This window comes from Xenia sp. Carnegie-2017, unplaced genomic scaffold (assembly GCF_021976095.1).
Source record: "Xenia sp. Carnegie-2017 unplaced genomic scaffold, XeniaSp_v1 HiC_scaffold_14, whole genome shotgun sequence".
Classification (NCBI taxonomy): Eukaryota; Metazoa; Cnidaria; class Anthozoa; order Malacalcyonacea; family Xeniidae; genus Xenia; species Xenia sp. Carnegie-2017.
Window position 1 is genome coordinate 8,004,925 of NW_025813447.1, and position 21,987 is coordinate 8,026,911.

Here is a 21,987-nt window from a genome sequence, read left to right on the forward strand (position 1 = left end):
CGTCAAATCTTATCCTCAGTGAATGATTTTTCATTTACATGCACTACATCAACAAACATATGTTTTAAAACTGTAACAGATTGCAAAGACAAGAAGGCAGGAACGTCCACAAACAAAGCTAATTAGGAAATCGAGTTATTCAATAAAACATCTTGCCAAAAATTGAAAAATGGTATTTGGTTGAGACAGAACATTGAAAGACGTTGTACGAGTGTCGACTTCGTAACAAATTCACTGACTTGTTGCATCAAATATGAGAGAAATGAAGTTCTGCCACAACTAATGATCGATTTCAGTTCAGCGCCTAGACTGATAGTCATAATCGAGCACTATTTGTAGTCAAAACTTTTAATCCAGTATGAGAAAGTTTATACGGTGCATGATCTACATTATCGATATTGATGATGAATGAGAAACATACTGTTTATCTCCTTTGTGAGGAGTTTAAGTGAAACTTTGTTTTACTTTATTATTCTTTGCAAAGCGCTCATCGACACGTTATCGATAAAAATTATAGGTAAACAAAAGTTTTAACGTAATCGTTCTCCGAATACCGCAAATAAATGCGCATATTTGGGTTTACATATGTGTTACCCAAAGACAAGTGTGCCCTTAGGGTTTTGCTAGAAATTACTTAAATACACACGTAGTTGACTTAATTGTATCATGGGGTGTGTTTATATAAGGGAAAACTATTCGTAATACCAAATTAAAAAAATTCATCTGCATTTTAAAGGAAGATTGTCTATATAAATCAATCAATGGACAATAAATCAGTTATACAAATCTCGTTTGTTTTTCATTTTTTTTTTCTCTCAGTCATTCAAGGTTTATGTCTTCCTTGTTCCCAGGCTCTTATCTCTATTCGCCAAAGGAGAGCATAGAGAGGTTGCAAGAGGGTCTGTGTACGATATCGATACATATTATTTTTTCATATTTGCAAACGCTGTGCTGTAAAGGCTTCACTCCAAATGAGCAAGCGTCAAAGTCGATTAAGTTTTCGTCTCCCTCAATCGTTACAAGGGCTGAAAGTCATTCACAAATTAACATTCATTATTTTCATTCAGAATATTCATTATGACCGGAGAAAGGAGAATCGAATGTACTCCGCGCAAACTGCATGTAAAATTGACGCACATAGACGAAATACCGTGCAATGAAATAAAAAGAAGCAATAATTCCGAGCGATAATTTTCACGTGGACTTCTGTTTGAAAAGCCTGATAGTCAATGCTTCGTTTTAAAAAAATTTTTTGTAAATGATTAAGTCCACGATGTTGAAAAAACCATAAGATTGAATGACCATCCTTTAATTATACCCAATTGTCAAGTTAAACTTGGCTAGTCGAGACAACTTGCTGATTATACGCCCACTCCGGATACATCCTACGAACACCAATTCGGATGCATTTGGGAAATTGGGTATCTTTTTTTGATTACTGCGCAGAAGTAATTCTACTATGTTGAGCTCGGTGTACCATCAATGACACTGACACATCTCCTAAGTCCTACGGGGTAAAACGAGTGAACCCACATACTTATTCCTTCGGCATTTTCAGAGTTGCAAGCAAAGAAATCGTTCCGGAACTGCTTGACTGAGAGCGAAGATGTTGGCAAGAAAGTTGGTAAAAGCACCAATGCATTAAGTTCAACATATTGTTGCCAAATTATAGCCTCGGAAATATGCTTTAAAGCATTGGGAAACGCGAGTTGTTGGCAAGCACGTCTTGTGGTCTCTTGCATGAGAACAAATTCATCGTTATATCTTAAGTTACTGTGCATGAATACTACAACCGCACCCGATAGATGCTCTCTCGTGTAATGTAAAATGGAAAGAAAATTCTCTGAGCAAAATTTCTCATTTGAAATGAAAAGGAAAACTATACAGCCTGATGTTAGATGCCTCGTTGTAGAAAAACTTTCTGCCCAGAACATGTCCTTCTAACTGATTGTTCTATATTCATGTCTTATCTGAGTAGTCTTCAATCGTACTCGCAATCACACAACGGTATATTTGAACAAGAAGCTTGCGGTTGCGGTTTAACACAGTGTGTTATACTTTTCCGTCGCAAAGGCGACTTCTGCCAGGATGTCTGGAAGAGTTTGGCTGATCTTAACTCGGCCCTTTACAAATGCCGCCAAAGTATACTCCGCAACAGGTAACGCGTTATAAGTCATAAACAGAACTGTCATCAACATTCTTTACGCCACCAATCAAGGAGACGTTTCACCATATTTCCAAAACATCAAATCAACTTCCACCAATGCCCATGTACAATGGTAAAATGTGAAAGAACACAGAACAGTGGTAATGGCATTGCGTAGAGGTATATTAAACTTCAAAAATTACTGCAAAATTGAAGCAGGCTTTGCCAGTGGCATGTCGCGCAAGAGATTTGACAACTTTTATTTCGAGAGTATTGGGGAAAAGGCATAAAATGTGTTTTGTAAATCTTATTTTGATTGATACAATAAGTCCCACATAATGAAATTGTGGCTATAAGATTCAGCTTATAGCAGAGACAACAGCTCATTGTACGCTCTCATTGTTCTACTAAATCTTATCTTCATATATTTAAATATTTATCTACATAATAAATTTCTATGCATGTGCGAAATGGCAGAAGGTGTTCTGTACATCCTATCTTGATACGTTAATACGACATGAATGAACCAAAAGGTCACAGTGTGTTCCGTAAGACTTATATTCTTGATACATTTAAATGTTTCCCTACAACATACAATTAAATGGGCGATTAACATGTCTGAGCAAGTATGTTCTGTAAATCGTTAGTCGATGTATACTGTTTAAATTCCTATCTTAAAACTGCCATTGCTTACATCCACGAAGGTGGATTGACATTCCACCTCGGCATCGTACCTTTAAACGTAGATCATTGGTAAACAACCAGAGCGGTGTCCATGAACAATCCAACTTTTATCTAAAACCGATTGACCCCTCACCCTTAACTTCATGCAAGAATATTTCATCCTTGGAAATGAATAGCCCCAATAAAACGATCTATTAACTAGTGAAGACAACAATCTCATGCAGAGAAAGCTGTTTTCAAATAAAAAAAACCGAGCGCAGCTTTTCTCGCCCAATCGACACGTTTCGTTTTACTAAACATATCGCAAACTGGTACGAATGACAAACTGCCAGTTTCGAGGAATACGGATGTAGTGCGCTTGACATATACGGTTTGATATCGCCATATTTGTCCGAAATTGCAGAGCCATGCTGTACAACCACATGTGGCTTTTGTGTTGTCGATTTGTGTCGTAGTTCTCTCCAAGCAAGCAAAGTCACTTGGCACTATATGGCACTTGTACGGAAACTCATGCACGCATAATTCCGGTGAGCCAGTTAGGCTATGGTGTATAAGTGCATTGAGTATTGGCCGAACGTTTAGTAACATACATGTTTTGTATGTGCAAATAACTGTCAAAATGTTTTTTGGCGAAGTTCCATTTGAAAGTTTCATAGCCTACTGAAAATTATGTGGCGGCACAAGTTTCTTTGTTGTCAAAGAAATTTATTAAGAACTATTTCCAACAATAACATATATAAGAATTGCAGGCCAAATCACCACTTCTAGTCGTTTGTTATGACCGAATCCTGGCGCAGTGATCTTCTCAACTACTCAATGAGCAAAAGTAGAATTGCGTACGAGTATATCATAGTAATTTAGTCATCGAAGCTTACCTCGCGGAGTATTGAAGCTTGTTCTATAGGCGAAGACGGCTACCACACAATGCTTGTGAATGGGCTTTGAGCTGTTATACTTAACAGCTTGTAGTTTGTTATTTAGATTTCCTCGCAAAGCAGTTGGCGACCAAAAAATTTCTATAGACTTAAGACTAAACATTGTACACATACATATAGCTTTCAACTCATGCAGCGAGCACTTTCTTGTGTTTTAAAATAGACAGCGGGAGTCACAATGCAAATCGTTAAAGCAGAAAATCTCGCCATCATCGACTCCATGCTTCGTCGAATTGGATCAAACCTGCGGTACTTGAACCCATTTAAATAGTTTTGGTTGCCAACTATCCTTTGTGCCCATCTTCTATAGCTATGCATTTTCTTTGCGTTTCCTACCAATTACTCTTTTGTATCAACAACAGCCTGTTGCGTTCGAACTTAATGTAGAAGATAGGAAATTCCCTCAGGAGAAACCTTAATTAAAGTTAGTTACAGTTAGGTTTCGTTGGGAAAAGATTTAGCATTTGATGATCGTCAAAACTTCAGTTCAATTGACACTTGAACTGAACGTCATTAGAATGAGACAGCACTTTGCCAGACAAGTGCGCACTTCTGTCAGTATAAGTGGAAGCTTCTCATTATGAAATTGGTTATACAGGCAAAATGCTAAGGTTAAAGGATTTTTACATGCATCAAATGTTCTGACCAAAAAGAAAACATATTTTCGTTCTTATCAAATTATTGTTTTAACAACATGTCGTGATAGCTAATTGTGTAAACATGCTATGGCGGCAATTGAAAATAAAAGGTATTCTAATGTCGATTTTCTATAACTGCACGTAAGTACTTTATAACTATAAAAAAGATAAACGGAAATGTGGACTAGAGTTGATGGCATTTAAAAAAGCGAATAAAATTTCCATTTATCTAAAACCGATTTGACCATAATTGTAAACCATTGTAAACACTTTGCGCAATTGTTGATATTTTTTCTCATAACAACATGATTTGTCGCATTCAAATACAATCATACAACTAGACTTCTCGTTACACATAGCTGTACCAGCTGCAACTATAAATTTTAAGCATCATCTCGCTTCAGGAAGGCATAACGCAACATTTTGACCATCAATTAAGCACCCATATGTAAGGCACAAACGAAACTTTCCTGGTGACCCTTTAATTTACATCCGGATCATGTGAAACAGTTTCCAAGCCATGCGCATTTGCTAAATGACCGTTTCCCTTAAGAAGATTCGATAAGGATAACGAATCGTTTTACAATTTTTTGATAAATTGATCCTTTGAAGAAATTTCCAATGTGGGGTTGAAATAACTGCTATTTGTTGGGCTAGACACTGACTGCGAACAGAAGCACTTTTACGCCTGCTGTTTCAAAAATACCATGAATGCTAATTATTATAATACAGTAATTACAGCCAAGGAAAGGCAGAATAAAATCCATGAGGTGATTAGATCAAATTTTGTACCTATTCGTCTTTGAACTGAAAGAGCACATTTCTCCTGAAGTCTGGCAAACTTTTCAGGGATTTTTGCAAAAGCATTGGGTTTTGGACACAACGCGAACTAGATAAAACTATATCACAAGTATATATATAAAACATATAAGCAATGATACAAGCTTTAAAACAAAAAGTTAAAAAGCACTGACTAATAACATTCAGAATTTTCGAAGCAAGCAGATAATAACATTATCTGCTCTTCCTCACGCAGCACGACACATGTACGCCTTGTTGGGCACTTCAAATTTAACAATACGAATGCACAAAGAGTATATAATGCTTACATAACTGCTGTGTTTTTAGTCGCTATTGAGCACACTTGACATTTGGCCAGATTACAGAAGATGTTTTAATTTCCTGTCCTCAGTATGACTGCAATTGGATGTATATCGGCCTCTATCATATCAACAGCGTGGTAAATGTACTTTCTGTGTGTTCAAAATTATTCACCAACATACAACCTATATTTTGGAAATTTCACGACTACTGTAGGTCGAATTCGACATAAAAAAGATTCGGATACAATATTTCGAATATTTGTATGTTTCTTATATGTCATATAAAGGAAATATGAATTACATACCAGTTACCACCACACCTTTAAAACTACGCACAGTAAAAAAAATACAAGACAGAATATTCACTGCTTGATGACAAGACAGAATTTCAACAACATACACACATTCCCTAAACAAGTCCAATGCTAAATTTCTCCAACAACCGACCATTTAAGTTCGGCTGGAGAAGTTGACCATTTTAGATATATCTAATTGCACATATCGAAAGGCGAGCTTAAATCTCGAAAGAGAAACATCGTGATATGCTTATAGAGGTAGCTTAGTGATTAGGTGGATTAGTAATGTGCCTGGTCGACGAAATAAGGAAGTTTTAAGTTTGTTATACAATTGACATACTTACGGTGTTAAAAGTCTTTTGAAATTAGCATTATTCAGTCTTTCCTGAGAAGGATAAAGCTCTCGCAAATGCGACAGTTGACCAGCAAGAGCTTTTTTATGCACATTTTCTTTACATGAGCGAATTAATTCACCAAATAAACTTAATTCGTGCATTCATTACAATAAAGCAGCGCAGTTTCACTTTTATAGAAAAGCAGTATACGATTTTGGTCCTCAAAAAAAACTTTATCCAAACGAACATGACAGAACATGAAATGTCTCATGTGCATTCACTTTACAATCCACTTTAGAGGAGTTGTAGTTTGGGAAAAATGTAATCCTAAACATATACAACTAATACAAGTAAAGTTGTGAACTTTCTGAAAGAATGCATAGTGGAGAATGCAGGTGAAGGGGGAGGGGGAGAAGCATAAGAGAAACTTTTGACAATCACATCAAATGGCCTGTTGCAGAATGAAATATTTGGCAAACTTTCTCATTGAGCATTAATTCAATAACAGCTTCACCTATACTTAACAAAGTATATTTTTTTGAAATTTCAGACTTTGCAGGTGACGATCAACAGAATTTTATCTTCCTATCAAAACTGCATGGAGAAATATGAGTACATCTCAGCATTTGCGCATGTCACAGAAATATCTCTTAGCCCACATTCTACGCTCTAAGAAGTGATACAATTGAAGTAGAATACGGTTGACATAAGCTTTATCATATCGGTTTATATGAAGGAAATAGACGCTTTTCCACAGAATTTACGCCAGTTTAATTCTCAGGAACAGCTTATCTTCCTATGCTAGGCACATTATAGCCTTATGGCGTAGATTTGCCAGTTCGACATGACATTTCACTTAACCCGTACTCACCCGGCGTTGCCGTATGGCCACATCAACGAAACCATCTAAAACTCAAAGAACCAAACAACTTGGGAAGTTAAAAGTTAAAAACCTAGCGAAGTATGAGCCAAAAAAGTTGAATGGCCAACTACATAATGAAAGTATAGAGCATGTCAAAAAAAAGGCCTTCGACATTAAAGTAAAGATGAAGACAGGAAGTACACAAGTAATGCGATAAAGATAATCTCAATGCTTCATCCTACACCAGGATTTGATTAAGCATTCTATACCACAAAAAGATATAATCCATTCCAGCTATAGCAAAAATGCTTCAGGACGCGACTTGAAATAACAATCACTCTGGCAAATACGAATGAGAAACTATTTTTGAAGTACAAGTATTTGCTATGTGTGATTAAGCAACAAGCATTAACAAATCATCACCCATCCAATCACGTTTTTCAACACACTTAGGATGACGTCTTTGAGATAATGAAACACATGCCTAAATGTCTGTCCCAATTAAGTTCGTGATCATGAGAGAAAGACACTTTGTAGGCATCCCATTGTATTATTTTATGTTCAACACATTAAGTACATGCATTTTAGGTGAAATGATTGGCAGATAACACAGGGCAGCGGTTTCATTAAAATTTCACGGTCTAGTTACGCAATGCATTTCGAATTACCATGCAAGACTTTTTACGTCACTGCAGTTTAAAAAAATTTAAGTTTGGACATTTGTACATCTATGAACAAATTTCTTCGAAGCAATCGTCGACACAATTCCACACAATATCAAAAAGTCCCACATAATCCTTGACTTTGAACGATGAAAAGTGATGCTCAAGGAAAACATGTTTCTTCCCGGCGATCGAGAATGAAAAAAAGTCGACTCGTGTTTAAAATAGATTAACATATTCAAAAATTATTCATTAATCGAACTTTACCTTTATAAATTAGTCAACGGCCAATTATCATCCACATTGAACGGGCAGGAAACTCTCAAACTTGTAAATGCACACGGCACAACAGCAGATGTTTTCTGGTTGATGTGATGCACACAAGTGCTGGTAAGGTCCGGCTGATTGTATTCATATGGGCGCAAAATCCGTCGTGGAATTTGAGCATGCATTATTTTTTGTGATCGCGACTATTTGTTGACATTAAATATTTTTTAGATGACTGATCCAATTAAGCTTCATGTACTTATTTAATCGGTGTTAGGTGGCGATTATGATATAGCTACGCTAACCAGACACACTCACACTTCAAGGGTTTGTTGAAGTATCGTTAGGTCCAGTGGAATGGCCTGCCTTTCCGCTTATTTCGGATACTTTTTTCATTGTATCGACTCACCGGAAAAACAGTAGATTTTTACAAAAATCAATAACGATGATGCTATTTTAAAGTTTTCTGTACTGTTCTAAAGAAACTAGCTAATAATAAATTTTACAAGGGAGGACTAAAAAACTGCTAACTCGATGCACCACTATAGCCGTACTTGGGCAACCAAAATCTTAAAAGTTGTACAGAAGGCCTTGATGATGAACAATGAACTATTTGCAAGAACAGGTGTTTCAGTGTTTCGAAAACTTAGCCAATTGGCATAAAATATTTTTCTGGGTTGGCCACTGATGTAAGCTACAAATGAGACTAAACACTCGGCGATTGATTTGGATTTAAATTCATATTATGTTCATAGTGTTTCTTATACACTTATCTTCGATAACAAAACTTTCAAACTTTGAAATGGCTTTTTTGAGGACCATGCAATGTTCGCATTACCTCAGAGGAGGGGAATATATTTTCCCCAATGTTGCAAGGCAAGATTCGTCATCGATAATTCAGCACTTTAATTCGGGCGCAATTTCCTTACCCTAACCAAACAAGAGCGGAGATTCTTATGAGATGAACAACTGCTGCTTAAAGCTCTCGTTATACTGAAGTGGTTTTAACGCACATCTGCTTATAATACCATCCGCATGCCAAAGTCGATTTTCTTTTTGTTTTTGAAAATTTAACAAGCGAAACACACTCTCTTCATCTTAGTGAACGAAGGTATTACTTTCCAACCTGAAGTAGCTCATTCATTAAATGCAATATGTATAGTTTCGCCTTTTCAAATTGAACGTTTTCTCAAGAAATTTGCCAAGCTATAATTCGAAACAAGACAATCTTCACACGATATGATTAGTCATGCAATAGCTTGTCATGCACTAAACAGATTTGAATGCGGTCTTCCGGTACAGCTTAAATAATGATACGGCTCGGTGTGTATTTGTTTTGCAAATATTGGCGAAGAAATCCGTTAAGTATAGAAAATTATAGCATAAAAGTCAATCAATGCAAACAGATGGTCATTTTACTCGTCGAGATTAATGGAAATCTCGACGCTCACAAAGTAATTACGCAGTAAGCTTGTTTGCAGAACTTCGAACATCACAAAAGGTGTTTCAGCTCTTTTCTGACAACATCGCTAAGATTAAATGAGCGTATAACAACGCATGAGTATACTTGAGAATATAAAAATAGTATTCCCATACAATTCGATCGAAGTTCCAGCTAAGGACAAGATATTTCGTAGTTGAAATTTTCATCAAAGGAAAGCAACTCGAAACAGAATGAAACCCACAATGTTCTACTGGCCGACAACAACCAAAACGAACCTTCCCGAGTGTGCTTGACCGTAAAAAAGCCTTCTCTGAAGGGAGAGCTTCAAAGACAAGCAGAGAATTTTCAATATGTTATATCTACTGGCTCTACTGGCGCCAATGCGTGCTACGTTAATTGAGGAGTGGTAATATTCTTATGTTCTGCTGTGCCCCACTTATTTCTTTAGAAAATGGAAGGGCCTCCAATTGTCGTTCGATTATCACCCGTGGATATATCAAGTATCTTTTGTATCGCACTTTCACACGGTCAACTCAACTGTCAATCATAAGCGCAAATCATTTAGCTGTGAACTCCCTACGGTCATACACGACTTCACACGATGCTCTTTAGCACCACGACACTGACCGTGAGCATGATCACATCTTTTCCATATGATAATTAAGTTTCGTTTAATGTATTTATGACATGGGATTTTGTCACACGGCTTAATTGATTTAATTGCAAAGAGCAAATAAAATGAGTCAATAACATTTTGAATAGAATTGCGTTAATTGCCTTCCCTTTAAGAGGTGTTTAACTTTCTGCCCTGTGCAAATCATCACGATGACATCACACCGCGTAATTAGTTTCACAAAATAGCAATTTTTATCGAAACTTTTTGCTCATAAAATATCAAACATCCACACCGTTATGAACTCATTCGGCATCTACACTTGTATTCATTAAACTGGTTCTCAAATAGTCGTCCGAATTATATTCTGAGGTCTCAGTCGCTCAAGAACGGCAAGAGCTTTATCCAAACTGAAACGACTCAATTAAGACGACTCAGGACCTGATTACATGGACCGAGTTGTCCGGCAAGGGGAGTTGCTCTGATAACCGATTTAAGTCTTCTCAAAACATCACATGGAACAAGGTGTACCTGCAGGATGAATGTTTATCGTTCAAACGTTACGTTTTGTACGCTGCAATTTTGTCATAGCTAATTGAGTCGATTTTAAGGCGGCCTTTACAGGTTGAAAAACTCACGAAGTAGTTAAAAACATGCCCTATTTATTTACGATGAGTATCATCTTAGAAATTTTTTGCAACCTTCGGCCATTTTGCAACTTTTCAACTCACTTAAGGGACAATGCAGGAAAGTGCTTACACAAGCAAGCGGGACAATTTTGGTCCCTCATCATATCACTCGCGATCGAACGACTGTATAGAACCGGTTTTTAAATTGTGTACTTATAAACCAAATGTATTGACTATGATGTAAAATGACGCTCAATAATATTTAATTGTGATGAAACTGTAAACTGTGTGATGTGATAAGATGTTCATAAGTACTTTACGTCGAACCGGGCTTGCGGTGAATTCTGGTATTGCAACACTTCGTGCCTTGCAGGCACGATAGGACTGAAACGCACAAACGCTTCAAGAAAATGCGATATCCTTAATCAGATATTGCTGGAAGATATCCTGCTTAACAAACTGCTGTGCCAACCGCTAAGCTCCGACTATTGTCCTGCCACAAATCCCTCCATCAAAATCTGAGAAGCGGGATTAAATAATATATTCACTTAATGAAAAAGACAACAAGTAATTACCATTTTCTGTGATAGACGCTTTTAGCTCCTTGAATGATTTCAATTGTTTTGACTTTTGAGTGTTCAGGCTGGCCACCAAACGTCAAACGAAGTTTGACTAAGGCCTGGTCACACAGTTGCCGCTTCTATACATCTCAATGACTTATTGCCATTTGCCAATGACCTAGAACCCAAACTACTAGATATCAAACTCCTCCAAAATTCTATAGTTTCAAGTGAGGCAAGCCGCCATCTTGAAAAGTGGCAAAACTGACGATATTTACGACTAATATCTGCTTTTCCTGAGTTGATATACAGTCGCCAAGTTGATAGCTTAGGTTTAATATTTTATAAGGTTTGTTGGGATTGGGTTTTTTAAACCTTCTTTTAGCTATGTTTTTCATTTTGAGTTTTACTGTTTGCCACCTTTTAAGATGGCGTTCTTGCCTCACCTTGACACGGTACGTAGACATCTAGAGGATTGGGTTCTAAATCATTGCTTATTACAGAAGGTCCCAGCTCCGTAGATGTCAAACAAAAGTTTCAAGACCCAGACCAGGACTATCACTACTGAAACTATTTATCAACGTAGAAGAAGGACATTTTAGGCGTACATATCGTCAGTTTTGCCATCTTTGAAGATGGCGGTTTTACCCACTCCGAACTACAGATTTATGGAGGAGTCAGAAATCTAGTAGATTAGGTTCTAGATCATTGGACTGTCTGATTATAATAATTAACCTGCCAACGAACGTCGTTGGATGTTTCAGAATAATTAAACACATAATTTACTCGTTCTAAACGACAAATATTAAGCATTTAGGACTTTCCCATTTTCAAGCGGTTTGACGTTCATACTTTCCATACTATCATTCGATGTCTGTGGAACCTATATGGCTGTACATTATCTCTGTCGTCAGTCTCCGCCTTTTTATATATTTCATAAGTGTCACATTCGCGTAATGCCTGCTTGTTCTTTATGACAAGTCTTTTAAAGCAAATGTAGATAAAATTAATGCGATTTCCTTTCAACACGTTTACACATGCAGTTTTGTCATCGAAACCACTGGCGTATCCAGCACACGTCAACAAAAAATCACTGCTGTTCGTTTGTAGGTTGGAGGATATTTCATTGGTTAAAATTTGATTGTTCAGAACTTCATAGCCAATAGTTTCGTGCTGAAGATATTTTGAATTCGAAATTGACACGCGTCGTTATTTTTGATGAACGCTGCTGTATGTGCTGCAGATTAAAACATTCGCAGACATATAGAGCAAGTGACAACATGACAGGCATGCGCAATTATAGAAAACACAAGCAGAAAATCATTTGAAGATAGATTTGACACCGCTACGGAATCAGATTTCAGAGTTTTGTTGCTACAATTCCACAGACTCGAACAGTTGAGTTCTTTGTTGCGGAGTCAAATTGTTCAAATCAGTGGAATTAAGACTTTTGAATGCGGAGAAACCTGCAGCCAAGATGACACGCACTTGAATCTGGCATGAACTGATAAACATTAAAGGTGATCATCGCCAGCAGTGATTTTGGCATTATTTGAAAAACACAAGACATGTCATTAAGGGTGCAGTGGATTAATACTGATTAAGTGAAATTTTGATAGACAACCAAGCAACGTTCGCTAAAACCGTACACAACTCCACTTCTTTGATGAAATTGCGAAAACCTCCGCACACTTCGAAAGAAAAGATCGTTCTTTTGTACTTCCTGGTAATTTGGGAGTAAATTTGTACTGTCAACAATTATCCCTTGACATTATTTAGATATGAGGAGTAATATACGGATTTTCTTAATGCATCCTTTCGATATGTTAATATTCAAATGAAATCATATACCCTTGGGTCATCCATTTTCTACGAGGAAAGGGGGGAGTGTAATCGGTGCACACAGTAATTTGCGTACTGCAGGGGGGCTGCTAATCTGTTGTTTCGTAACAATGCTATTTTTGAATCAAATTTTGTCCAAGTTTCTTAGGAACGCACAGTATTATGTACATAGATTGTGCATGTCAATTGTTATACATAAACGGGCTAAGACAAGAAAAAACGTACTGTTGAACATAGCATCAATTGAGCATTGGTTATGAAAACAAAAGCTAACTTCCATACGAGATTAAGAGACGCAAAATAAGCAAATTTGAAGGAGCGAAGTACATTAATTTGCGTACGATGGAGAGGAAGGTGGTTAGCAAAGTATAATACAATTGTGATTTGTCAACAGCAAAGAAGGGAGTGTCTAAAATTAAGAAAAACTTGACGAGCAACACCTCAATATAGATGATATATAGCTACTGGTCAGGATGGAGATTCCCAGGACCAATTTCAAACATAAAGCACCCCGTTGGGCATGTAGCGAAAAGCAAGGGTGAGAAATCATGAACTAAAAAACGGATAGTATTACGTATAAAGAGCATTAAATCGTGGGAAAATATGCATGGAACGAAATATTTATTAAAAATTAAGAAGCAACGAAGTTTATGTAGCAAACTAAAAACCGAGAAAATCTCATTTTTCTAATACAATAACTAATTCACACTCTTCCGGCTTTATTCCAAAAGCCTTGCTCATATCATCATTGATTTTGACAACTCTGTTTTTTCTTTGCTCGCTCTAAATCCAGTAAACTTCAATCCAAAAAAATTAAATGTTGTTTTTCATAAAAGAATCGAACGATTTGATTTATTCAAATTTTTGTTTGAAACCAAATGGCGAATCATTAAATGACGCGTGCGGCCTAGAAAAATCGTTGAAAACGTTTCGTTGACAAACTGTGTTTGTTTATTGATGCTGTTCCTAAAATTTTGGTTATTCTTTATCAAAGATAATGTAGCGGAGTATTGTATTGTTTACAAGGTAGTCATTACATAATGACAGAAGAAATAGCGCACGAAATCTCCGATACTGAGAGCTGTGAACAGGCGACGAGCGTGTTCATTCATGGTGAGAAAGAAGGCAACATAAAATGTACGCAAAATGAACGAGGCGCTGGTATCAAAAACTTCGACAATGTATCAATCGGTTTCAGGAACGGTAAATCAATGCAAAATGTTGTTGCAGTTACTAAGCTGTCAAAAATCCCCCCAAAAATAGATTGTATTTTTCCCGCAGATTCTCGCGCACAATCAAAGGATTTTGCCATGAAAATATTCAAAGAATACACCACGAAGGGCGTGGAAAATGCAGAAGACATTATCCCTGCAAATACCAAAAGATCGAAAGGTCGACCTATAAGTTTGTCCTCGTCAAGTCCTATCGAAGACGACAAAGAAAATCTTGAAAGTCATTGGCTCGAAACAGCCCTCAAGGAGGACGACACTGAAAAACAACTTGGCAGTCAATTGAGCAAGAAATTGTTGTCAAATAACGAGGGTGAAAACGACAATAGCGATGGCAAGTGTCAGTTGTCCTTATGAGCGCTTTTTACTTAATCGTGTTTTAATTGTCTTAAAAAGGGTTTCTTCAGCGTGGCATATTCAATGATTGATTCGATGTTAGCCAGATATGCAACACAAAGGTTGTATACAAAACATGCAGTTTGCATATTTAAAGATTTTTTAGTCAATTTTTTAACTTCGGATCCGGTAGAAACGGACATCGTAATAAAAAGGCGGGTTTTTAATGACTTCGTAGGTTTTTCAACCATTAAAAAGTCGCCATAAAATTGAGTCAAATATGACAAATTACAACTTACGAAACGTACCGTTTGAACGATAAAACAAACTTTTCACAAGTTATTTAAAAAGTACTAAAGCGAACAAATCAATTTTAATTCAATGCAAATAAGTCACAACAGTCTAACGACTTCGCAATGAGAACGGAGTACACAACAACAATTATATTTTTCTTTTACGGTTAAAATGGATTGGGCACATGTATCTACCTATTTGAATTCCATTTCAAAACTACGACAAAATAATTCACCCAAATTTTAAAAATCTTACGGCTTACCTCAAGTGTCGCTCAAAACATGAAAATTCAACCACGTGCAGCTCTTCTCTCCTGAACAGTTGAAAAAACACTTTGGAATTCGGAATGACTCGCGACTTTGTCGTTGCGAAACAGGAAGTGAACGTGCGTCAATATAGTACGTCATACAATAAGAAATCTTTGTGGCAATTTCAGCATGATTTGCTTTAAATTGTTCCCCAACTCGTCTTTTCAATAGCCATAACATTGAAACAGATCTTGTGCAGTGGGAGTTAATTTTTGCAGTGATTTCATTTGTTTACAATTATAGCTGCCAGTGCCGACAGATCCCACGCCCATTTGTCTGACTAAGTGTTAAAATACTCTTGTCTAAATTTAAGTTTCCAAATTACTTATATGCGAAACACGCATTCAAGAAGAATTTCTAAAAATACGGGGAATACGTACAAGAACGGTTTAGTCAATAGTTGTTGACAATCAAAAATTCACCCGCTTTATTTATGACGTCATATGAAGTTATTATGATTTCACGTAACGAAACGCGCGCGTTGTGCCTCGAGAGTTCAAGAAACGTACGTAGACTGATCACGACTAGCTCAAAATAATGCAAGAAAGCTAACATGAAAAGTGAGTAAGATTTTGAATGTACTTGAAGCAAAGACCGAACAAAATGCTTAATCATTTAGCTATTTTGCTTGTTGCAAAAATATCATTGAAAAAGATAACTTTAACTCTTTAAATGACAGTCTTGAACTCTTCTCCCAAAGATACTATAAGCATCATTTCATATTCATCAATAAATACAAGAACAAATCTAAGTAATCTAGTGTACAGGTTTTACCAGTTCTTCACCGTTGTTTCTACACACAAGCACCGAAATGTCAATTTCAGTTCAAGAGGGAGGCGTTGCTGTTATGGCTGGTTCAATCTTGTACAAAAAATCGGCGATTTCCATGCAGATTAAGCGTTCCCAAAGTTCCAATAATAACGCTGTCTCGATTATACATCTCAGATATCCAGGAGCGTTAAACTATGAAGTCAAACCAACACCTTTTTTCTTTGGGCTACAGACTTCAAGATTGGGGAACAGACTAGAATTGCGTTTACTAGATGTTCAAATTTAATGTGATTTTAAGATTTTGAAGACAAATGTGAACCAGTCTTGAGTCTTCCCTTATCGCACAAAAGCTGAAGTCTACACTTAATAATTATACATGGCAAGCTTTATTGAAAATCAAGCTTTGTTGGTCCCGTTGGAAAATGAAAACAAGCAACTAATACTTCACTCTCTATTGGTGCTTCATACTTGTTAACATTGAATATTTTTCTGTTTTATAAAAGATCTCGAGCGAAAATTACAGATGCTCTCTGCGGAGAATTATGAATTACGCGAGCGACTGTTCAAAAAGGATTCCGAAATCGGGCACCTGAAGACGGAAAAAGAGAACACACAAGACGGCAACGTTCTTCAAAAGTTTTTAAGAAAAGAAAACTCGGAGCTTCATAATAAAATGGAGGAGCTGAAACTGGAAAGAAACAGACTACGGCATTCATCCAATGAAAAACAAGAGAAAATAGAAAAACTATCCGAAGGTTCGTCAAAAAAGATCAACAGGCATTTTTCTATTGAGAACACATTTCACCCCACCCCCCTCCCTTCACCTGCGGCAGAGTCGTTTCTTCTAATGATTTATAACCCTAACCCAAACCCTTAGATGTCCCATTGCTTTTGCAAACCATTCCTCGCCACCTAAACCACAAACACTATTTTAAAAGTAAGGTCTAAACAAAACATGATTTTCTGTCAATGTAGGCTTGAGGAAAGCGGAAGGGCAGCTGCTGAAGACGAAACTCGCCTTAGAAGTCCGCACAAAAGCATCGACGTGTCACGAAGATCGTTTGGAAAAGCTAGAAACAGAATTGAGTCGTTATTACGAGCAGTTTGGCAAACTGCAACCATCCAAACAATTGTTTTCAGAAAGGTCGAAGAAATCTCGTAGTCGGAGCGTCAGTCCAGGGAACAGAAAACGGTTGAGAAACGATCAGGTAAAGTTAGAGTTGGTACTGGTACATACCATCAGGTAAAATGTACCACTGGGCACTGGTACGAACCAGAAGGTAAAATGTACCACTAGGTATTGTGCAAGAGGCCTGACTCAGTTAAGAAATGACTTATGTTTTGCACGTGTTCATGCTAACAATCGGCGTGAATTATAAAATGAAGTTCTACAGACTCCTTTCTTATCCGAGCTTTATCAACAAAAGTATAATAAGAGAAATTTATAAACTTCTCAGAGCTTTAAATATATCTCTAATATAAAACTTAAGATACCGCGTCCCAGCTTTGGGTAGACAAGGAAGCAACAGTAACCTATGATTCTTCATACAGGATCACTATGAAGATCAGATCACTCTACTACAACAACGAGAAGCGAATCTTTTTGAAGAACGACGACGATTGGAGAAGAGCGTCAATATCCTGACCAATAAGATTGCAGATTTAGAAGGGAAACAGTTCATTAACCAGTCAGCGAGGACGACTTATCGCGATCGTGAAAGTCAAACTGACTTGGTGGATGTAGGCAAACTCACCTCAGCGGTGATAAAAGAGAGGGGGATACAAGAGGATAAACAGGAGTACAAAGAAGGTAAAGATTTCTAGTTGACCGTAGTCAATAGATGCCACGCATTGCACAATAGCTAAATCTACAAATTTATGATAAATGACGAAAATATATTGGACCTTCGAAATTCAGCTTAAAAGGATGACCCACACACTAAGGATTTGTACGCAAAAAAAACACAAAACGATCATTCGACGGATGCAAAACATAAGTCGCAAAACGCGATCAAATGTTTTTAACTTGATCGCCTAAACTATTCGTTCCTGCTTTATATCCAATTCAAGGTCATTGACGCAGTGCTACGAAGATTAGACTTCTTCAAATCATGTTTGAGTTCGGTTTGACTTAATTTCAAGGCGACGAGTTGCTAAAACATTTTTGAGATAACTCAATCGCATTCCCACTCGCCGAGTGCGACACAAAGAAACTGCGCTCTCGCTAATCAACGGCAAACTCACTTGTCCATCGATATGGCAAGATTTTTGCAAAATATTTCTAATCGAAAAGTTACTGGTGTGAAAATATCGTCTTCGAATAGTTGTGGCGTGATTTTGAAGCCCCCAATCGCTGATTGTGAGCGATCTTTTAGAATACCGGCATGAGTTATACTTTAAATAAACTCTAAATGCACTTTCGCGAATGCATGAAATGTTTATGCGGCCAGTAAAATTTTTCATTGGCGAAAAGCAGGGATTTTGTTAAGGGTCCTATCCTATCCTCCACACTCCATCCCCATAGTCACTTTTGCCTCACGTTGGTTGCCTTTAGTACAGGCACGCCACACTGATTTGTCCAAGTATTTCTATAAACTAAATCGCATGGCAAGTAGGCAAAAACCGATGTTATTCGTCCTGCCAAGGCAAAACCACTTAATTTGAAAGCCTTAACATTAGCACCAAATGGGCGCCAGGCGTAACTGATATGCGAAGTGTAAAGATTAGTTAATTGTCGCTTTAAGTGTGTGTCAGTTACTTTAATGGTGTTATTTTTAACTTCTTATCCTTTTCTTAAACTGTTTTAAATAAAAATTAGGGGCCGGTTGCACGAAGCATGGGAAAAAGTCGATGTGTTTTCTTAACGACAACGAAACTTTTTCTATCTTGAAACAAACTTTTATTTCGTCGATTTCCCCTTTCAAATCGTAGATATTTTTCTTTTAAGAGATTATTGAAGCGTTCGAAAATATTGCTTGCCAGTGGATAGCGCTATTCGGTAAGGTCTTGATGCAACTGGCCCCAAAACAATATTGATCAAAAAAATTGCGACGAATAATAAGAAACAAGTTAGTAAAATACAGATGACTTTAAGAGCGAAACTTTATCTTGTTTCGGCCAATATCTACCAAGGTCATATCTTGTTATAAAATAACAACAATATAACGAGTGCGCTGATTGGCCTAAAGCTAAGTTTGCCTTAACTTGGGCTCTATCAATTAAATCAACTAAGGAGAATTTGCAAATCAATCATCAATACAAAAAGTTTGTTTTAATTTCATCTGTTTCGCATTGTTGTTATTTTATAAAAGAAATAAAAGATGTTTTTCGTGTTCGCACGAGCAAACCTCGGAAAATGTCGACATAGGTTTTGCACTGATCAGTTCTTCAGTTCTCCTAACTTCCCGGTTTGCATAGGCCAGTGTAAACACGAAAAACGCCTTTCCTTTTTGTCAATGTTGCTTTTCTCAACAGAATCAATGGTAGGAAAATGCAAAAGCATCGTTGAATCGCTGGGGAAGTTTTTTGAAGACCTGAACAGAAATAACCAAGACACTTTTGGTGTAAGAAGAACAAATGAGCAAACGAAAATATCGCCAAAAAGAGCCAGCGAGATGCTACACGAGTTGTCAGCGTCCATGGAACACGCGTTTGGCATGAAGTCGAAATCATGTAAACCGACGTGTTCCGATAAGGTCCCACGAGACGACCGACTGAATACGAATCAAAGCAAAACAAGTAATGTGCTTTGGGATAAGCTGTGTCAAGAGGTGGCACATCACGAGTTCACATACGATCCTATTTCACCACGCAGTCAAGACGGGGAATACTCGAAAAAAGAAGACGACAGACACCGCGAGATAGAGAGAGCAGAAAAGGGACTACAAAGGATGATCGATGGTACTTTAAATTAAAACGAAACAGGACTTCCCAAAACAGTTTTCATGCATATCTCTTTTCATTCTCGATACGTCGAACTTTATTACGCACAACAAAAGATGTCGTAATTGCATAAATGTAGCGGCAATGAGACCTCACAAATAATCTTCAGCATCCAAGCAACACTTGGATGAAACTTTATCGCATTAAACACTTTACAGCGAAGGGAACTCTGCCCTGTTGAACTGAATATCAGCAATTGTACATGACAGTTTAACAGTTAAACAATTAAGTCAAACAGAGATTTTGTCCTGGTAATGAAATTTAAAAATTGTCTTAAAAAGAGAAAATACCATGGTGTGTGGTCAAATAATAAAGTAATATTTCTTAAAAGAACTGTTTAAGCCAGAACACTACACCAACAAGTCTAAAAGAACTGTTTTCAAAGCTAAAAGACACGATGCATTGAAACATAAGAAACAAGTCTTAGCATAAAAAACAGTTCTTTTAGAATTGTTGGTTTAGTGTTCTGGCTTAAACAGTTCCTTTAAGAACTATTACGTTAGTATTTGACCATTCACCATGGTATTTACTCTTTTTTGAGACAATTTTACAGTTGAAGTTCTCATTATGTAATAAAATTCCACCTGTTCTGTAAATTTACAAAAACTTCAATGCATTAAGAATAAAACGTGATACGCATAAACTGTTTTAAAAAGTTCTGTTCAATGAAAACGCAATTTTTATTGTCTGATGATGTCCGTGATGTAGCATATTTTGCTGCCATTTTTGGTTTAAATTGCAACAAAATAAAGTCCTTCGCAATCGTCTTTACACTTCGTGGTTAATGTTCGAAATATTTTATAGAAGAAAAAAGAAGGCAAAGTTTTACGAAGGAGGCCACAAGAATAATGGACGACGGTAGAAAGCAAACAGAGTTCTTGATCAGAGATTTGTTCAAACAGGTGAGTCCGCCCAGGAAATTCCCTTAAAATTTCAAGAACTACTTTTTTCTTCGATCGCAGCATTCTCGTATAGCTCGGTCAATCATGTGTCTGCAAAATCAGAAAGGTTCGTATAGGAACCTAGCTACTTTTTTGAAATTCAGCGGCAACGATAGCGATTTCACGATTGTAATGATATGGCACGATGAACTGTTGCAACAAACAATATAATTGTAATCTAAACTGACAGTTGTTTCTCATTAAGTTTTTTTTTCTTTGATCAAGAACAGCCCAAAATTGTTACAATACGAAAAGGCAAAACTTGATGAAGACTAAGATAATTTTCTTGCAAGCCTTGAATATGAAGGTGTACCTAAAACTTTCCAAAACGAAAAGTAAACGTCAAAGATACGAAAATAGTGCCATTTGTTCCCGATTGTCATTCGTCTTAAACCATACATGCGTTTTACAAAACTGTGTGAAATTGAGTTTGAAACCATCCAATTATGAATGTAATTAAAGAATGAAAAAAGGGGAGAAGGGCTTCTTATTTTATTCTTTACTGACCGTTAGAAATTTAGACAGAAGAACCACAACTTTGTCACGTGACAATATTTCTTTGAAATTACAGCATGAAATTGAAATTCGCGCTCTACTGCTAAACACTTTAGCGAAAACCGCCCCAGACCACGTGGGTAACCTTGATAACGTGGAGAACGAGGCGACGATGGCCGTAAAAGAACTGGATGGCTTCAAAACCAAAACGGTCAAAGTACGAAAACTGATTCTAAAACTTGGAGAAATCGTTGAGTGTGCAAGAAACGAGAAACGCGAAGCCGAAGAAAGAGTTCTTCTACTTGAAGAGGACATTCAGCAAAAAGAAAAGCTTCTACACGCCAAGAGTTTCGAGTTACGCCGACGACATGGAAGAACAATAGAGCAGGAGAAATCACTGCACGAAGAAATACTGACTTTGAAAAAGGAAAAGGAAGTCACGATGGACGAGAATGCCAAACTCCACGAAGTGTGTAAGCAGAAAGATCTTCGGATACATCAGAAGGTCCAAGAGCTAAAAGCCCTTGAAAAAGAGATGCAGCGTCGCAACTCGATTCACCAGCAGAACTTAGCGAGAATGAAGAACAAAGTCGAGGAGGCCTGGGGCTTATATGAAACGGTGAAATCGCGGGCGGAGAAGCGTACAGCAGAATTC

At 37.2% G+C, this 21,987-nt stretch overlaps 1 protein-coding gene across 3 annotated transcripts in view; it reads right to left on the minus strand.

Moving 5' to 3' along the window:
- The window catches only part of LOC124434196 (A disintegrin and metalloproteinase with thrombospondin motifs 9-like), a 51,496-nt gene extending 36,130 nt beyond the window's left edge, over positions 1-15,366 (minus strand). The window contains exon 1 of one of the 3 annotated variants that reach the window (XM_046984076.1): positions 15,138-15,366. The gene's annotated coding sequence lies outside the window, so the exon portion shown is untranslated. Of the gene's footprint in view, positions 1-2,880; positions 2,952-3,705; positions 3,826-15,137 lie in introns of those variants that run through there. The other 2 variants (XM_046984075.1, XM_046984077.1) reach the window with 2 other exon arrangements.
- Between the last annotated feature and the right edge of the window lie 6,621 nt (positions 15,367-21,987).